This window comes from Hyperolius riggenbachi, chromosome 2, assembly GCF_040937935.1.
Source record: "Hyperolius riggenbachi isolate aHypRig1 chromosome 2, aHypRig1.pri, whole genome shotgun sequence".
Taxonomy (NCBI): Eukaryota; Metazoa; Chordata; class Amphibia; order Anura; family Hyperoliidae; genus Hyperolius; species Hyperolius riggenbachi.
This window is the reverse complement of record NC_090647.1, coordinates 1,475,642-1,491,970: the sequence shown is the minus strand read 5'-3', so window position 1 is coordinate 1,491,970 and position 16,329 is coordinate 1,475,642. Positions and strand designations below refer to the sequence as shown.

At 47.7% G+C, this 16,329-nt stretch overlaps 1 non-coding gene across 1 annotated transcript; it reads right to left on the bottom strand.

Annotated features, from left to right (window-relative positions):
* Positions 1 to 12,183: 12,183 nt before the first annotated feature.
* On the bottom strand, positions 12,184 to 12,257 carry TRNAD-GUC (transfer RNA aspartic acid (anticodon GUC)). The gene has a single exon. It is a non-coding gene; the product is annotated as a tRNA-Asp (tRNA).
* Positions 12,258 to 16,329: the final 4,072 nt, after the last annotated feature.

Here is a 16,329-nt window from a genome sequence, read left to right as displayed (position 1 = left end):
CCACCACCAGCCGCACCCAAGCCCCCCCCCCAACCACCACAGGGAGACAGGCAGCAGCGCTTCCATGCCGTAGGGGGATGTTTCTGTCACCAATCTGGCGATTTTTCACCATGCCCACTGTGTACAGCAAGTACGCCACTTGCAACCACTGTCAGCGGAAGTTGAGCAGAGGTGCAGACCCCTTAAAGTTCAGCACCAGCTCGCTCATCAACCACCTTGCTGCGAAACATTACCACCAGCATGAGGAGTTCCAGAGGCTGAAGGCATCTGGTGCTGGAAGTGGCACCACACCCAGCACTGCACAGCCTTCAGCAGCAGCAGCAGCAGCAACAGCAGCCACCCACCCTCCTGCTCCTCCAGCAGCACCAGCAGGAGTGCGGAAACGCACTGCTCCTCCCCCCTCTGCAACTCCTGCCGCCGACACTGAGGCCTGTTCTGGCAGCCAGTCCTCAGTGGCCTCCTCCGCTGTGTCTGCTGATTCCCGTGCCAGCAAAAGGCCACGCCAGAGCCTTTTGAGCGAGTCCTTCCAGGGGGTGGTTAGGGCTCTGCCTCCCAGCAGCCGTCGCGTGCGGCAGCTGAACGGCTTGCTGGCACGGGCCATGTGCTCCCAACTCCTGCCGTACACGCTCGTGCAGGAGGGGAGCGACATTCGTGCGCTGCTTGCTTGCGCAGCCCCAGACTGGCAGCTCTCCAGCAGACACTTCTTTGCCCGCAAGGCCATTCCTGCACTGCACCGCTTTGTGATGGCCAATGTGGAGCGAGGGCTGGAGCACGCGGTTGGTGAAAGGGTCCACGTCACCATGGACTCCTGGAGCAGCCGCTTCGGGACAGGCCGCTACCTGTCCTTCACTGTCCACTGGGTCAGCTTGGTGGAAGGGGGTGAGGATGGGAGAGCAGCAGCGGGCACAGCAGCAGCAGCAACACAGTGGGTGGTGCCACCCCGCAGGGTCAGGGGAACTGCAGCAGGTACCTCCGATCCTCTGCCATCCTCCGGCACACCTGGCCAAACCCCCCGCCTCAGCAGCAGCGTGAAGGCCCGCCACTGCCAAGCGCTGCTGCACTTGGTCAGCCTTGGGAAGACCAAGCTGACGGCAACCCATGTGTTGGCCAAACTCCAGGAGCAGGAGAGGATTTGGCTGACCCCCAGAGGCCTCAGAGTCGGAGAGGTGGTGGCCGACAATGGGGCCAATCTGGTTGCCGCAATAGACAGGGAAAACCTGACCCACATCCCCTGTCTTGCCCACGTGCTGAACCTGGTGGTGCAGAAGTTCTTGCGCACCTACCAGGGGATGGGGAACTGCTGGAAACGGCAAGGAACGTTGTGCGTCACTTCCGGCGCTCGGCTGCAGCCTGTGCGAGCCTGGAAGACGTGCAAAAGGAGCTGGAGCTGCCACGCCATCGGCTGATCCTTGACGTTCCGACTCGCTGGAACTCCACCCTGGCGATGTTGGAGCGTCTGGTTGAACAGAAGCACGCTGTCAACCAGTACCTTGCCCTGGCCACTGTTTCCGCCACTCAGAGAAGGGACAAGACCAGCAACATCCCGTCCATCGTCCCCGATGATGACTGGAGGCACATGCAGCAGGTGTGCTTAGTGCTGGCTCCCTTTCTGCAGGCCACTAACATGGTGAGCAGGGACCATGCTATGGTCTGCGAGTGGGTGCCCCTGGTTTGTCTGCTGAACAGGGCCCTCGATGCTTTGCTGGAACAGGGAGCGGCAGCCTTGGACCAGCAGGAGCGGCAAGCAGCTGCACAGTCCACCTCTGAGGGGGAGGAGGAGGAGGACTTGGTGGAGGTCCCTGACCTTGCTGCTGATGAGGGGGAGCAGCACAGTGCAGCTGAGTTGGTGCGGGGGTGGAGAGAGGATGAGGCTGACGAGGCAGAGGAGGAGGATGAGGACAGCAGCACTGCCGTCGATGTGCCAGCAGACGTGGCCCGCCTCTTCCCAATGGCAGCGCACATGCTGACGTGCCTGCGCAGGGACCCCAGAGTGATCCAGATGAAGCAGAGGGAGGACATCTGGATCAGCATGATGTTGGACCCACGCCTCAAGGGGAAGTTGAGCCAGTTCCTGCCGCCTGCAGGAGGAGACCCAGCGCAACAAATAAGGAGCTTGCAGCAGGCCCTTGTTGAGCGCTTGGAGGAAGCCTTCCCCCAGCCTTCCACCCCCACTGTCCAGAAGCCAGCACAGAGGCAGCAGCAGGTGCCTGCATCCAGCAGCAAGCGCCCCACAGACCTGCTGTCTCTCAGCCACGAGCTCTACAGGACTGTAGAGGCTCCGGCAGCAGTGACTAGAGAGGAGGTGCATGCAGCAGCATCCTCCTCCGGTCACAGCCAGCGCCTGACCCGCATGGTGGCTGACTACATGGGGTCCTACAGCGGGCTTGACAGCGATGCCCCTGTTGATCCCATGGAGTATTGGGTCAAGCGCCTGGAGATCTGGAGCGAGCTGGCGCAGTATGCCCTGGAAGTGCTGTCCTGCCCCCCTTCCAGCGTGCTGTCCGAGCGCTGCTTCAGTGCAGCTGGTGGTGTGGTCACCGAGAAACGCTCACGTCTGTCTCACAAGTCTGTGGACAGACTGACGTTTCTCAAGATGAACCAGGCGTGGGTGGAAGGCGAGTTCCTGGCCCCTGTTGTCGGCGAGAGGGGGACATGAACTGGCTAAGAACCATCGGTAATGTGCCTTACCACCCTTTACCACCTCCTGGCTCCTGCTCACTAAGCCAGCCTGGTTCATTTTGACTATTACGTCGCCTGCAGCCACACATTTTACACCTACAGTGGGCTGCTGTGTACTGCCCTTCTGCTGTCTGTCTGTGTTTCCCACTGCCAGGGTACACAGATTTACCTTCTGCCGCCACTCTGCCACCAGCTATTACGTCAAACAATAGCTATATATCTGTGTAATTTGTTTTACAAACAAAACCAAAAAACCATTAAAAAAAAAAAAGGTTTAATTTTTCTGAGGTGCCCGGGTTGAAAACTGTGTTATCCCAGTTGTGTATTGGACACGATGTGGGCTGCACGACCGCTGTCTGGGACCTCCTGTTGTGTTCATTTACGGCCTGGTATCACCGCTAGGTACCAGGGCTATTATGTCACGCTGCCTGCCTGCTGCCACACTCACACTACTCCTCCATTCCTCCTGCTGCTGCTGTCTGTCTGTGTTTCCCACTGCCAGGGTACACAGAATTACCTTCTGCTGCCACACTGCCACCAGCTATTACGTCAAACAATAGCTGCTCACATTACTCCTCCATTCCTCCTGCTGCTGCTGCTGTCGGTCTGTGTTTCCCACTGCCAGGGTACACAGAATTACATTCTGCTGCCACTCTGCCACCAGCTATTACGTCAAACAATAGCTATAAATCTGTGTAATTTGTTTTACAAACAAAACCAAAAAACCATAAAAAAAAAGGTTTAATTTTTCTGAGGTGCCCGGGTTGAAAACTGTGTTGTCCCAGTTGTGTATTGGACATGATGTGGGCTGCACGACCGCTGTCTGGGACCTCCTGTTGTGTTCATTTACGGCCTGGTATCACCGCTAGGTACCAGGGCTATTATGTCACGCTGCCTGCCTGCTGCCACACTCACACTACTCCTCCATTCCTCCTGCTGCTGCTGTCTGTCTGTGTTTCCCACTGCCAGGGTACACAGAATTACCTTCTGCTGCCAGTCTGCCACCAGCTATTACGTCAAACAATAGCTGCACACATAATTACTCCTCCATTCCTCCTGCTGCTGCTGCTGTCTGTCTGTGTTTCCCAACGCCAGGGTACACAGATTTACCTTCTGCTGCCACTCTGCCACCAGCTATTACGTCAAAAAATAGCTATATCTGTGTAATTGGTTGTAAAACCAAAACTACAAAACCATTACAAAAAAAAAGGTTTAATTTTTCTGAGGTGCCCGGGTTGAAAACTGTGTTGTCCCAGTTGTGTATTGGACACGATGTGGGCTGCACGACCGCTGTCTGGGACCTCCTGTTGTGTTTATTTATGGCCTGGTATCACCGCTAGGTACCAGGGCTATTATGTCACGCTGCCTACCTGCTGCCACACTCACACTACTCCTCCATTCCTCCTGCTGCTGCTGCTGTCGGTCTGTGTTTCCCACTGCCAGGGTACACAGAATTACATTCTGCTGCCACTCTGCCACCAGCTATTACGTCAAACAATAGCTGCTCACATAATTACTCCTCCATTCCTCCTGCTGCTGCTGTCTGTCTGTGTTTCCCAACGCCAGGGTACACAGATTTACCTTCTTCTGCCACTCTGCCACCAGCTATTACGTCAAAAAATAGCTATATCTGTGTAATTGGTTGTAAAACCAAAACTACAAAACCATTACAAAAAAAAAGGTTTAATTTTTCTGAGGTGCCCGGGTTGAAAACTGTGTTGTCCCAGTTGTGTATTGGACACGATGTGGGCTGCACGACCGCTGTCTGGGACCTCCTGTTGTGTTTATTTACGGCCTGGTATCACCGCTAGGTACCAGGGCTATTATGTCACGCTGCCTACCTGCTGCCACACTCACACTACTCCTCCATTCCTCCTGCTGCTGCTGTCTGTCTGTGTTTCCCACTGCCAGGGTACACAGAATTACCTTCTGCTGCCAGTCTGCCACCAGCTATTACGTCAAACAATAGCTGCACACATAATTACTCCTCCATTCCTCCTGCTGCTGCTGCTGTCTGTCTGTGTTTCCCAACGCCAGGGTACACAGATTTACCTTCTGCTGCCACTCTGCCACCAGCTATTACGTCAAAAAATAGCTATATCTGTGTAATTGGTTGTAAAACCAAAACTACAAAACCATTACAAAAAAAAAAAGGTTTAATTTTTCTGAGGTGCCCGGGTTGAAAACTGTGTTGTCCCAGTTGTGTATTGGACACAATGTGGGCTGCACGACCGCTGTCTGGGACCTCCTGTTGTGTTTATTTACGGCCTGGTATCACCGCTAGGTACCAGGGCTATTATGTCACGCTGCCTACCTGCTGCCACACTCACACTACTCCTCCATTCCTCCTGCTGATGCTGCTGTCTGTCTGTGTTTCCTACTGCCAGGGTACACAGAATTAGCTTCTGCTGCCACTCTGCCACCAGCTATTACGTCAAACAATAGTTGCTCACATTACTCCTCCATTCCTCCTGCTGCTGCTGCTGTCGGTCTGTGTTTCCCACTGCCAGGGTACACAGAATTACATTCTGCTGCCACTCTGCCACCAGCTATTACGTCAAACAATAGCTATATATCTGTGTAATTTGTTTTACAAACAAAACCAAAAAACCATAAAAAAAAGGTTTAATTTTTCTGAGGTGCCCGGGTTGAAAACTGTGTTGTCCCAGTTGTGTATTGGACACGATGTGGGCTGCACGACCGCTGTCTGGGACCTCCTGCCTGCTGTGTTTATTTACAGCCCTGGTATCACCGCTAGGTACCAGGGCTATTATGTCACGCTGCCTGCCTCATTGACTGCCTGCTGCCACACACTCATCCTCCTCCTCCTGCTGCTGAATTTACCTCCTGCTGTCTGTGTGTTTCCACTGCCAGGGAGCACATACAATGGCGCTTCCAACATGCGTGCGCCACCAGCTATTTGTTACGCTCAAAAATAGCTGCATTTCTTTAAAAAAAAAATTGAAAAGAGAAATAAGTGAAGAAGAAGACGATATAGAAGAAGATGAAGAAGATGAAGAAGAAGAAGATGAAGAAGAAGAAGAAGAAGAAGAAGAAGAAGGAGAAGAAGAAGAAGATGAAGATGAAGAAGATGAAGAAGATGAAGAAGATGAAGAAGATGAAGAAGAAGATGAAGAAGATGAAGAAGATGAAGAAGAAGATGAAGAAGATGAAGAAGAAGATGAAGAAGATGAAGAAGAAGAAGATGAAGATGAAGAAGATGAAGAAGATGAAGAAGATGAAGAAGAAGATGAAGAAGATGAAGAAGAAGATGAAGAAGATGAAGAAGATGAAGAAGAAGATGAAGAAGATGAAGAAGAAGATGAAGAAGAAGAAGAAGAAGAAGATGAAGAAGAAGAAGATGAAGAAGGAGAAGAAGAAGAAGATGAAGAAGAAGAAGAAGAAGATGAAGAAGATGAAGAAGATGAAGAAGAAGATGAAGAAGATGAAGAAGATGAAGAAGATGAAGAAGAAGATGAAGATGAAGAAGATGAAGAAGATGAAGAAGAAGATGAAGAAGATGAAGAAGAAGAACATGAAGAAGAAGAAGATGAAGAAGATGAAGAAAAAGAAGATGAAGAAGAAGAAGATGATGATGAAGATGAAGAAGATGAAGAAGAAGAAGAAGACAATATAAAAGAAGAAGAAGAAGATATAGAAGAAGTTATAGAAGAAGAAAATATAGAAGAAGAAGATATAGAAGAAGAAGAAGAAGAAGAAGAAGAAGAAGAAGAAGAAGTATATACAGTACTGAACAAAATTCTGGACACAACTTCTCTTTTCACTTTTTTTTTTTTAAAGGAACATCCCCACATAATCACTTGCTGTTGTTACTTGGAAAAAAAGATGTTTCTTGCATCATTCACCCTCAAAACAAGTGTAGGAAGCTATTTAAGGCCAATTCGAATAGTCAGCTCGAATAATGAGCTCGAATACCGACTCGAATAGTGAGCTCGAAGTCCGAGGTCGAATCGAATAGTAAAATTTATTCGACTCGAATATTCGACTGACCTCGAATAATTTACTATTCGAATTCGACCAAACTCGAATTTTGAAAAGGGGTATTTGAGCATCACTGTCGAGAAGATTTTAGATTCTCGGTTGGTGCAGAATTTTGTACAGTACCTGGTCCATTGGAAGGGGTACGGCCTGGAAGAGAGAACTTGGGTGCCGGATTACCGCATGCATGCTGAGGAACTAAAAAAGGAGTTTCACGAGTTACACCCTGAGAATCCGTGTAGGAAGTGTCCGGGGTCCACTCCTCATGGGTACTGTAATGGATAGCGGAGAGGCCGTCGCGCGGTTACATGTTGGAGTTTTGCCTTGTCCCTCAGTTGCACATAGACTGAGGGCTATGCGCATGCGACAGGCGACAGGTCCTTTATGCAAGTAGAAGGGGAGTCAGCTGATCAGCCGGTCATCTGACTCCAGTAGTGCTCCGGATTGGCTGAGTGACTGGGGCAGCGCTGTGGAGCGCTCTGAGTATATATAGGACCTGCCTGTCAGTAGCTCTTCATCTGCTGTTGCATATGCTACATGTTAGCACTCAGACCTTAGTCAGATCCCAAAGTGTGCTAGAACCAGCAGGAGCTGGGGATCCACACTTAGTCAGATTATGTTGATAGCTTAAAGTACTAATTGAATTGTATTATTTGTTATGACCCTCTGCTAGCCTTGACTATTCTCCTGCCTTCTGATTCTGTGCTTTCGCCTATCTGATCTTGTTGCCGACTCTGCTTATACCTCACTCTGATTCAGTCTTCTGTCTTTGTACCGTATCTGTCCATGTGTTGCCGATCCTGCTTGTCTGACTCTTCTGCCCTCACCAGTGAGCTTAGTTCTGGTGAGGGATTCTCAGTTTAGTAATCACCTGCTCCTCAAGTTGATAGCTGCAGTACAGTCTGAATCACCTGCTCCTCAGGTTGATAGCTGCAGTACAGTCTTGATCTCCTGCCCCTCAGGTGATCATCTGCTGCAGTACAGTCTGAATCACCCGCTCCACGGGTGATCAGTATACGTTGTCTTACTGAGCATCACCCGCTCCTCGGGTGTACCGATCACTAACCCATCTGTGTCTCCAGCCTGCTGGAGTACTGATTCCAGTGTTCTATAGAGATACCTCCCTGTAACGATTGGTGTCAGCACGCAGAGAGAATCTGATTATTGGTGATCTGCAGTATCACCAAGAATACAGATATATACCTGATTATTGATGATCTGCAGAATCACCGATAATACAGATATATTGCTAACCTCTGGACACCTGAAGCATGTAAGTGTTTCGTGTAAAGGTAGAAATTGGACCACCGGGGTAGCAGGTTGTCCAATAAGTAGAGAGAGACTCTACTGTGGTCAAGGACTCCAGGAGGGGGAGTCCCTGACTGTTTTGCAGCAGTGCCCCCTCTGAGGAGCCAGACAGGTCGGGCAGGCCGGGTCGGCCACACACAAGCAGATAAAGTACAGAGACAGGAGCCTGATTTGGTAACCAGGGACAGGCAGGGTATATTCATAAACAGATAACCAATAATGCCTGGTCTAGGGTGTGAGATCCGTGGTCCCACACCCAGAAACTGGTCTAAGGAATAACACAGAGGTTATACAGTATTCCTAGTCTGGGGTGTGAGGGCTGTGGTCTCTACACCCTGGAACTGGTCTAAGGAATAACACAGATGATATACAGTATTCCTAGTCTGGGGTGTGAGGTCCGTGGTCTCTAAACCCTGGAACTGGTCTAAGGAATAACACAGATGACCCACAGTATTCCTAGTCTGGGGTGTGAGGTCTGTGGTCTCTACCCCCTGGAACTGGTCTAAGGAATAACACAGATGATATACAGAATTCCTAGTCTGGGGTGTGAGGTCTGTGGTCTCTACACCCTGGAACTGGTCTAAGGAATAACACAGATGATACACAGTATTCCTAGTCTGAGGTGTGAGGTCCGTGGTCTCTACACCCTGGAACTATGCTAGAGAATAACACAGATGATACACAGTATCCCTAGTCTGAGGTGTGAGGTCCGTGGTCTCTACACCCTGGAACTATGCTAGAGAATAACACAGATGATACACAGTATCCCTAGTCTGAGGGGTGAGGTCCGTGGTCTCTACACCCTGGAACTATGCTAGAGAATAACACAGATGATACACAGTATTCCTAGTCTGGGGTGTGAGGTCCGTGGTCTCAACACCCTGGAACTATGCTAGAGAATAACACAGATGATGTACAGTATCCCTAGTCTGAGGTGTGAGGGCCGCGATCTCAACACCCTGGAACTATGCTAGAGAATAACACAGATGATACACAGTATTCCTAGTCTGGGTGTGAGGTCCGTGGTCTCTACACCCTGGAACTGGTCTAATGAATAACACATATGATATACAGTAACTGGCTAAGTGTGGATTCCCAGGTCCTCCTGGTTCCACCACACTGAAGGATCTGACTAAGGTCTGAGTGCTAACACATAGGTATTCGCAACGCCAGACAACCAGCAACTGAACAGCAAGAGATATATACCTCAACCAATCACCTGCTGAGCTGGGATCAGCTGACCGCCTCGATCAGCTGACCCTTCTCCTATTGGCATAAAGAGCCTGTCTTGCAGCGCGCGCACGTAGCTCTCCATCTGTGCGCACTATTAGGTCCAGACGAGTCAGACGCATGTTGATGCGGGGAAACGGCCGCTCCGTGCGCGGATACCGCCGCCTCACTGTCAGAACGCGCGGCGGCTTCTCCTCAATCCATCACACTCCCTCTACCAGCTCCTCTGGACAGTTGGTATCTCTATCTATATTTACTGTTGCACCAAACACTTATCTTACACCTGGGAGTCCTGTGTCTTGCTATACTTGCATTATTGGTGATTCTGCAGATCACCATATAATCAGGTATAACATCTGTATTATTGGTGATACTGCAGATCACCAATAAGCAGAAAATCTGTTCTTGCTGACATCGATCGTTACATTCCTACTCCCAAAAATCCTGTACCTACTCCACACCTTACCAATACCTATTAAAAATTCATTCTTTACAGAAACAAAAAAAAATATAAATAATTTGGTCTGGGCAGGACGGAAGCCTAGGATCGCGTACAATACTATGACACTACAAAAAAAAAAAAGGAGGTGCAGGACTCCCAAATATCTGGGCTTACTATCATGCCTGTAATCTTGAATTCGCCAAAGTGTGGTGGTCAAAAAGCAAAGATAAGAGATGGGTTACAATGGAACAAGATATATTAACAATGTGTCCAAGAGATTTACTTTCAAGCATGATGCTAGGGTACAAACCACCCAGACATACCTTCCCGACTATCTCAGCTACACTACTGTCATGGGAACTCTTTTTGAAACACCCTCCCTATGAGGGCCTATATGTAACACCCAGAATTCCTCTAACAGCCCTGCAAATCATGATTCCTGATTTAAATTGAAAACAGTTCAAAGCTGCAAACATTATAAACCTAAATGATATACTAGATGGGATTAAGATAAAAACATTTGCTGAACTAAAAACCAAGCACAACATAGCAGATAACTCCCTACTTACATACTACAAGATTGCTAGCTTTCTAAGAGCACAAAAAGTAAGCCTCCTACAAATATCCAGTCAGATTCTGGCCATGCTCAACTCAACTAAACCTCCATTAGGCGGTATCTCCACCTGGTACGATGAACTCCTAACATATAAAGTGTCACCTATAAGTAAATATGTTAAAATGTGGGCATACGACTCCAATATCAACCTGTCTGTACCCCAAATAATCACAGCTACAAGAATACTATCAAAAATGTCCAAATGCAACGCCCACTGGGAAGAATATATAACAATTCTTACAAGATGGTATCTCACCCCGAGAAAGCTAGCAACGTTTACTGCTAACACCTCTGCAACTTGCTGGAATTGCTCATCACAAACAGACGCCATGATCCATATGATGTGGGAATGCCACTATGTAGCAGCTCTCTGGAAATATGTCCAAAACTACATCAGATGCAATCTCATCCCAAATTTTAGCGTAACCCCGCAGCTAGCGATTTTACTCATTGGAATCAACAAGGTTGATATTACCTTTCGCAAACAGATCACACATCTAATTATGGCAACTTTAAGCACTATTTCGAATAACTGGAAGTCTTCAGATGCGTTTGAACTGCCCAACCTATTAGCAACATACAAACGCAATATGCTATTAGAGGAATATCTGAGACCCACAGGGTCGGGCCGAGGCATAGGCTGGAGAGGCTCCAGCCTCAGGGCGCAGTGTAAGAGGGGGCGCAGAATTCATTCAGCTGTCATTCCTAATTGTGTTTGAAGCAGAAAGAAATAAGAAAAGGGAATACATGGCAGTGACTGCAAGCCAGATAACTACATATTAAGGTGCTGGGGAGGTTGGGGGCCCTGTGGCCCTCTTAGTGTAATAGCAATCAGTGTGTGACAGCTGGGGTGGGAGGGATGGAGGGGCGCACTTTGGTGTCTCAGCCTTGGGTGCTGGAGGACCTTGTCCCGACTCTGGAGACCCATAACAACCTCTGACTAGACGCAATTAAATGAAGTGGTATAACCACTGTAGATATTACCGAATCTGTTGAGCTCATATTAAAGGAAACTCAAAATAACCAGGGTGAGATAAAAGGTGCTAAATCGTTCCATTTCTTTGTTCGTTTTTTATGCTTTACTTAACTTAGTCTACGCTTAGTCATATAGAAATCCACCAGATATAGCATTCATAAGCAGGTTACTAATAGTTGTAGTGCAAACAGGTAGATTAGTATCGATGTAACAGCTCTCGATTGATTGGTCTAAGCACCACTGCTTCAATCGAACAGAACAGTGGAAGGGTGACCTGCAGTCAGCCGGCCTATATGGTTCTATTAATGGCTGATTGAGATCCCAACTTCCATTGTATAGTTACCAAATGATACTAACAATGATACACTAGCATAAGTAGTTCCACACGGACGATAAATCAGCTATATTCTATTGTTGATGAATGATTTAAATCCTCACTGTTAGTGTTTACATATACCTTGTTCAACCTTGAGGTATAAGAACACCTCAATTGTGCAAACCGTTGTAATGTGAATTATGCTATATGTTATTGTACCTCAATTCGGATGTATATCATAATATAAACCAATAAAAAAATGTTATTGTTGAAAAAAAAAAATTGAACACAGGGAAGACTTTTCTGACCAGGGGGGAGCGCTTCCTGCTGCTGCTGCCACCCTCACCCTGATCACATACTTGCCGTGATCCACCAACACCGCCATCACTCCACTTCCTTTTAGGAGTGGCAGTAAATTGCTGCTGCTCTCGCTCCATTGTTTTGGGGGCCACAAACTTTATTGGGGAAGGGATATGAGCGACAGAACAGATACGAAAATAAGAGGGTGAAAGAAAGAAAATAAATAAAATAAAGAAAGAAAGAAAGAAAACAAAACAAAACAAAAAATTCTACATGGCTATCTGGAGTTCTCTTCTGTTGAACACAAAAGGCAAAGCTGTCCCTGGGTGGGCTTGAACCACCAACCTTTTGGTTGACAGCCAAATGTGCTAACCAATTGCACCACAGAGACTGTGCACACAACTGCTGCTACATGATTTTATGGGGATGTATGTGTGTCTTTTGGAGGGAGGAAGTAAGTCTGCTCCACGAAGTTTAACGCCACTTTTTCCTACAACGAAGAGTTCACCGTGTGGCAGCACAGTGGTGCAATGGAAGTGTGCTGGGCCCATAACCCAGAAGTTGGTGGATTGAAATCATCCTCTGCTAGATGTACTTTGTTTTTTACACCTTGCTTTACCACATGGGCCAATCGGTGGCCATAGCCCCTTAAGAGAAAGTGTCATTAGGGCCTTGCTGTAACATAGATTGTAGTGTAACTATTTCAACTAATGCACCCTTCTTAAACTTGAAGATTGTATACAAATGTAAGCAGACTGCAGAGTGGTGCAGTGGAGGTGTGCTGGGCCCATAACCCAGAGATTGATGGATTGAAGCCACCCTCTGCTAGGTATGATTTTATTTTTGCACCTCGCTTTATCGCATGGGCAAAATGGTTTCCATAGCCCTGTAAGAGAAAGTGTAATAAGGGCCCTGCTGTAACATAGATATTAAGGTAGCTAAGACTACTCCTGGGCCTTTATAATAAGTAATACTAGATAAGTAAACTGGCTGGCTTCAGCCTGTAGTGTTGGTGGTATAGTGGTGAACATAGCTGCCCTCCAAGCAGCTGACCTGGGTTTGATTCCTGGCCAATGTATGTGAGCGTGCTTTTGACATCCTACAAATCCCTGGAAGACAAGATCCATGAACAGTTAGGGGGAGGGGGGAGAGATTTTATCTTTGTAATTGGTTTCGGATCCGGATATCTGCAATATCCACAGATATCCAGGTCATGCAGCCAAATATCCGCAGATAGCTATCCGGATTTGGACCTAGGTATCCGAGATCCGGATCCGGCTGGATAGCTTAAAAACGTTCAGATATCCGGAATCCGGATGAGCAGCACTGCTGGCTGGCTCCGTCTAAGGGCCTGTTTCCACTACATGCAGATTGAATGCAGAATAGATGCAGAAAAACTGACTCCAATAAGGGCCTATGGGAAAATCTGCATCATAAAATTCATGTTTAGTGGAAACAGGCCCATAGGCAATCATTGGAGTCCGTTTTTCTGCATCCAATCTGCATCCAATCTGCGTGTAGTGGAAACAGGCCCTTACCCTCTCCACACAGCAACTACTAGCACACTACACTACAATCTACCACTCAAACTAACAATCTACTGTCACTCTCTCACAAATACACCTAGCTAGCTACTACTAATATAGCTCACACTCAATCTAATTCTCTCTCACAGTCTTTAAAAAGACTTTTGTTTTATGTTGAAACAACTAATATGGGTCTGTCTCTCCTCTCTCTCCAACACCAGACTGAAACCCACAAGCTTCGTGACTGTCACACCTCTCTTATATACAGAATGGGTGGGATAGCTGATGACAGGTAGCTAGGGAGCTGGTTGCTAACATAGGATTGGTTGGTTTTTGTTAAGACTGTAATTGGTGCTGGCATTCCTATTTTCATGCAGAAATCCTCTTGTTTTCACTTTTAAGCTTCTGTCTAGGGTCTTCCTTCTGATTGGCTTAAAAAATCTGCATTCCGACGGAATTCTGCATAGCAATTCCGGAATTACCGTTTAGCGCTAGAGCAATTCCGTTCCATTGCGATGGAACGGAATTGCCAATTTCCGATCGGAATCGCGGAAATCTGGATTCCACGGAATTCGGTGAGCATCCCTACGGAGGAACTCAATACCTAGGGTACACCAGCATTCTGCAGAGGAACTCAATAACTGGGGTCTCCAGGACACTGCAGTACTACTGGAACATTGTTGTGTCTCAACACTTACCCGCCAGGTGGAAAATACAGATTGAGATTCAATCTTGCCATAGATGTTGCTTTTTCCAAAGTAGTCATTGTCGCACATCCAGCATTCTGAGTCGTATTGCCACTGATAGTACGCCAGAGCCCAGGAATCATTCTTCAGGCATTTCTGAATTTGTCTCTCAGTTTGTAGCAGGTAGTAGCGATGCCAGGACAGGAAGCCCGTGCTGCCGTGGGCAAAGTCATAAACAGAAGTTCTCTCTTGTGAGTTAGAAATCCGATCTTTGGTGGCATAATAATGCGTGAAACACAAGACATCATAATAAGAGGCCTCTAAAAACTCAAAAGACCTTTTCCGGAAACGGTCGGAGGTCCTCATGATGACAAACTCTGGATCAATCTTGTTTTTGCAGTAATGCAGAGCTGCATTGTAGGCCGTCATCTCAGCCAGACTCAGCTCTCGGAAATCCCTCCTGGTGACGTTATACCGCTCTTCGCAGGTCGGTCCTCGGTAGCCAAAGTTACATTCACCGCAGTTGGAGCCCATGTAGTTGCCGTTACATTGGCAAGTTTCATTAAAGAAAAACCGAGGGAAGTTATTGCGCTCATCATCTTTGATGTCCTTAGGAGACTCGGCTTTGGGGATTTGCACTGCTTTACAATATCCCCTACCTAAATTGAAACCACAAGTCGAATTCTTGTAATTTGGACAACAACGTCTAACACTTCCATCGTATCCCTGAACACATTCCTTTGGAAACACGAAACCCTTCAAGACTGGAAGACACATAAGGAGGACCAAAGTGGTTACAGCTGACTTGTCCATGGATCTTCTGGATGAAATCCCTGCATGAAAAGGAGTACTGAGTCAAATAATGTCCATATCAAGACAACACACAAGTGTAACATCTGCAACTATGGCGGCTGCGGACACACAGGGTATACCCGCAGCCGCCTTTGTTCCCTGTTCACAGGCCTCATCCGTTCCGTCGGCGTCTAGCGTGCTGGGAACGGTACTGTCTCGTGCTCATAGGGTCGCTGTATCGCGCGCGGAGACAGGACCTTTATGCTGGAAGAAGGCGCGTCAGCTGACCTGCCGGTCGGCTGATGTCAGGGGTGACTCACACCGCTCGGATTGGCTGATTGGTAAGGGGCGCGGCTGTGAGCTCTCCTTGGATTCTTAAGCCTTCACTGGTCATTGGCAACTTGTCTGCTGTTGCGAATACACTCGTGTTAGCGCTCAGACCTTAGATAGTATCCGGTGTGCTTTGATCTGGGAGAAAACCATGGATTTCACACAAGACTAGGATTATTGTTATATTACTGATTACCTGTGTATGATTCTGGCTATACTCTGACCTTGCTATTGCTTATCGTTTCTGTACTTCTGCCCATCTGATCTTGTTGCTGAACCTCTGCCTGATTATCTACTACTCTTCTGCCTAACGATTCTGTACTGTATCTGCCTCTCAGTTGCCGAACCTTGCCTGTCTGACCTCTCTACTCACCAGTGGGCCCTCGCCACTGGTGAGGTGCTCTTCTGAAAGTACCCACCAGCTTCTCTGGTGAGGTTTAGTTTAAACTATTCAGTTACTGTGACTGATAGTACCTTACCAGCTCCTCTGGTAAGGTCTAGCCAAACTATACAGTCACTTTTGCAGATAGTACCTTACCAGCTCCTCTGGTAAGGTTTAGTCAAACTATCAGTTACTATCATAGCTAGTACCCACCAGCTCCTCTGGTGAGGTCTAGTGTTAATTACAGATAGTGCCCACCAGCTCCTCTGGTGAGGTCTAGTGTTAATTACAGATAGTGCCCACCAGCTCCTCTGGTGAGGTCTGGTGTTAATTACAGATACGCCCAGCAGCTCCTCTGGTGAGGCCTGGCCTTGTTGTTGAGGATAGTGCTCGCCAGCTCCTCTGGTGAGATCTATCTATTTATTCTACTGTGCACCAAACACCATACACCTTTATATATCTGCATTCTATACTTGCATTATTGGTGATACTGCAGATCACCACATAATCAGGTATAGAGTCTGTATTATTGGTGATTCTGCAGATCACACAATAATCAGACGTCTGAGTTGCAACACCCAAACGTTACAGAACAGCAGACCAGAAATAATATGGAGACACTGTGCAATTGGGTGGATCTGCTGGCTACCACCGTTAATGAGCTCATCAAAACAGTTAACGTGCAGCAGACCCAGATTGACCAGCTGATTCAAACAGTTAACCGTTTGAAAGACCCTAAAGCACAAG